Source organism: Silene latifolia, chromosome 9 (assembly GCF_048544455.1).
Source record: "Silene latifolia isolate original U9 population chromosome 9, ASM4854445v1, whole genome shotgun sequence".
NCBI lineage: Eukaryota > Viridiplantae > Streptophyta > Magnoliopsida > Caryophyllales > Caryophyllaceae > Silene > Silene latifolia.
In genome coordinates, this window is record NC_133534.1 from 225,365,328 (window position 1) to 225,369,340 (window position 4,013).

General features: G+C 41.0%; 1 non-coding gene across 1 annotated transcript; it reads right to left on the reverse strand.

Annotated features, from left to right (window-relative positions):
• Positions 1 to 755: 755 nt before the first annotated feature.
• LOC141603812 (small nucleolar RNA R71) lies at positions 756 to 861 on the reverse strand. Its single transcript, XR_012525660.1, has one exon. It is a non-coding gene; the product is annotated as a small nucleolar RNA R71 (small nucleolar RNA).
• Between the last annotated feature and the right edge of the window lie 3,152 nt (positions 862 to 4,013).

Genomic DNA, 4,013 nt, shown 5'->3' on the forward strand with positions numbered 1-4,013 from the left:
CTTCCCTAGCTATATAGTTAGTTTAGTTAGTCATTTTTGATAGGTATACGACAGCCCTGTCAAATTTTGGCGCCGTTGCCGGGGAGGCAATTGCCCTATCTGTCTTTGTTTCGTTTATTTTATCCGTCTCAGGGAATTTTTATTCCTTTAGGCAGTTCTTATTCATTTCTTTCAGTGTTGTGTATGCCTGAGTCAAACGGGTTGGAGTTAGTTCCGGTGATTCGAGCCGAGAGACTGCATTGGGCATAGACTCTGTCTGCAAAGAGAATCACGAAAGGAAGCCTTGAGTACTTTCGAACCCGAACTTCAGCATTTCCTATTTACCGAAAATACATCTTTTGAAGAAGACACTTTCAGTTCTGTAAACCAACCAGTAAAGATGCCGAATATTGCTAGTCATTTGGAGCCTAAAGCATCATCTATTCCTAAAGGTTTCAATCTCCAGACTGAGGATGGGAATACTTTCGACATCCGTCCGTCCTATATCAATCTGGTGGAGAGAAATCTCTTTAGAGTTGTGGCAGGTGAAGACCCGAGGAAGCATATGGAGGTCTTTATGGACTACTGTTCTACTATCCCCGCCACAAAGGGGGTAACTCAAGACAAGATTAAGGAGGTTCTGTTTCCTTTTTCTTTGACTGACTCAGCTAGGGAGTGGCTGACTGATTTGGACCACACGGCCGCGGGGGTCACAGACTGGGAGACCCTGGCTCTTGCTTTTTATAAGAGATATTTCCCTCCGCAGCGCACTAATCAGCTGAGGGCCAAGATTACCAGTTTCAAACAGGCACCTGATGAAACTTTCTATGAAGCATGGTGCCGTATCAAGAGGTTGGTGAGGTCTCTTCCTCACCATGTTTTTGATCCGTGGTTCTTGTCCAATCAGTTCTACAATGTGTTGTACGATGATCACAGACCATACTTGATGCATCATCCAACGGAAGATTCCAAAAGAACACTGACGATGATAAGGGATGGGCTCTTATTGAAGAGATGGTGATCCACTGTGCTGAGTGTGGGAACCCGAGGGACGGTATTAGAACAGTTTATGCAGTTGATAAGCAAGTTGTGGCTCAGCTAGAAGCCATGAATGCTAGATTTGATAAGTTAGAGCTGCATTCTGCTGGGGAGCCTCAGACGGTCCATTTTCTTACTAGAGAGGAGACTGTCACATGTGAGAGGTGTGGGAGCAATGACGGTCACACTGTTGTTGGCTGTCTTACAGAGAAGGAACGGGTCCTTGCTTTTCAACAATGCAGGCAAGGAGGGGGTTCCTATTATAATAACCAAGGGACAGTCCATCCCAATTTGAGGTGGATAAGTCAAAATGTGCTCAATCCTACCCCTCCTCTACAGCAGCAGCAGCCATATATCCCTCCTCATAAGGCTCAACAAGGCTTTCAGAAGCCTCCTTCCTTTCCTACACCGAACCAAGGTACATCATCTTCTGGTGGGGTAAGTGAGCTAGGTGAGTTGAAGACGATGTTACAGTATTTGACAAAGCAGTGACAGCTGAGTGATCAACAAAAAGATGCATCTATCAAGGCACTTGAAACTCATGTTGCCCAGTTAGCCGCGAACCAGTCCACAAGGAAACCGGGACATAAGAATCCACATGAGACGGTAAATTTAGTTAATTTGAGGAGCGGTTATTCATATGAAGGACCGAAATCAGACCCGGGGAAGGAAATTGCTGCTGATGAACAGTGCACTGTCGAAGAAAAAGAGCTGACGACAAAGAAAGTACTCGATCGACTAATTTCTGGGGGTCGATCGAGTAAAAATGCTGAAGAAAGGACTCGATCGAGTGGAATTTCTACTTGATCGAGTGAACAGGAAAAAGAAGAGCTCGATCGAGTAAATAAAACTGCTCGATCGAGTGAATTTGCGGAAGAATCTGCTCGATCGAATGACATTTTTGGTCGATCGAGTAATGCTGATAAAGAACAACTCGATCGAGAGCCTGCTAGTGCTCGATCGAGTGAAAAATCACCTGAAAGACCACGTTCGAGAGGAAAGAAGTCTCGATCGAAGGATTTAGAGCTTGATCCGGCTGATACATTGGAAGAGAGGAACAAAGGGCTCAAGATACCCATCACGGTGCCCTTCCCGAGGCGTTTGCAGAGTACTAAGGTTAATCAACAATTCGGCAAATTTGCCGAACTCCTGAAAAGCTTGCAAGTCACTGTGCCATTCGCCGAATTGCTAACACAGGTACCCTCTTACCTTAAATTTATGAAAGAAATTTTATCGCGTAAGAGGCACATTAACGACCAGGAGACGGTAGCTTTGAACGAGGTAGGGACGGCCCTAGTTCAGAATACGTTACCTCCCAAACAGTCAGACCCGGGTAGTTTTTCGATTCCGTGTCATATTGATACCCACTTAATTGATAACGCGTTATGCGATCTTGGCGCTAGCGTGAGTGTCTTACCGCTGTCTCTGGCTAAGATACTTGGTTTGACCAAGTTTAATTGCACAAATATGACTGTTCAGATGGCCGACCGTAGCATATCACGGCCACTAGGTGTCATAGAAGACATACCTGTTAAGATCGGGAGGTTCTTTATTCCCGTTGACTTCGTTGTACTTGACATCCCCGAAGATACCCATACCCCTATCATTTTAGGGAGACCATTTTTATTTACTGCCCGTGTAGTGATAGACGTCGGGGGCAAGACATTGACTTTCCAGGTTGGGGACGAGGAATTGATATTCCATCAGTCTAAGTTCCGAATGGCTCCCATGCAAGCTCAGCCTTACAATGCCCTCTCTTCTACTGACCCTCCTATTGACACTCCAAATGAAGATTTGGAACAACGTGCTGCTATCGTGACCCCTCCGCCTCAGGTTGAGATTAAAAAGGAGGAAAGTTCGTGTTGGAAATCTATATCTCATTATACAACATATTCTTATATGTTTCAAATTTATTTAGTCATAAAATAAATTCTAGATCTTATGCATGCAAACTAAAAAGATAAGAGAAGCCAATGAGGTCGTTGCCTAGTGGTAAGGACTGAGGTACTGCTGACGATAGGTCGCAGGTTCGAATCCCCCCTCCCCTTTATTGTATAAAGTCCACCGGGGACTCTAAAAATGCCGGTCCTTCGATGTACCAAAAAAAAAAAAAAAAAACTAAAAAGATAAGAGAAGAAATAATGTTCCTTACTATGATAATTTCGGTCATCATATGGGCACCAACAAGATCTCCTTCTTGTTAGTTCTTGAGCTTTCCATTAATGGATGAACATTCATGACTTCAAATTAGAAGCCCTCCAATTAGTAGCACCCAAAACTATCCCTCAAATCCACAAACTAATATGTACTAGATATTTGTAATGTGGTTAACTTAAAATTGATTACTAATACTCATATACTACTACTAGTATTATTAGTTATTGATTTAAACAAATTAGATTCATAAAACTTGAATTTTATGAAGAACAAGAGAGAGAAGTAGTTGTTTTTCATAAAACATAAGAGAATGATAAAAAGAGGAAAAATCCACTCACTTTTTTCACCAAAACCGGTTGGTGTATGGTATATGGACCAATTTTTCTTTTTCTTTTTGTCTTCACAAGACAAATTGGTGTAAGGCTTTTGCATGGTCAAGTCATTATCAAGTGTCATAGACAAATGAATAAGACAAATGAACAAGACAAAATTTCTCACAAGCTCACCAATATTTCGGTTTACATGTGGTAATATGGAGTCCATTTTATTTTTGTCAATTGTACAATTGTATGTCATGTGACATGTGACATGTCTTATGTCATGTTTTAATTTAAAATGCATATTTAAAAAATTAAATATCATTTACAAATTAAATTAATCATTTTTAACAAATTGACTAGTAATATAAAATTACTTTCTCATAAAATGGTCATTTAATTACTAGTTAATATAATTCACAACATCTTGTAATTATAACTAACTTATCATTCTCATCTCGCGTGTTTCGCAAACACCGATTAATTTTAGTAATATAACTTCTTAAATTACTAAATAAAGTC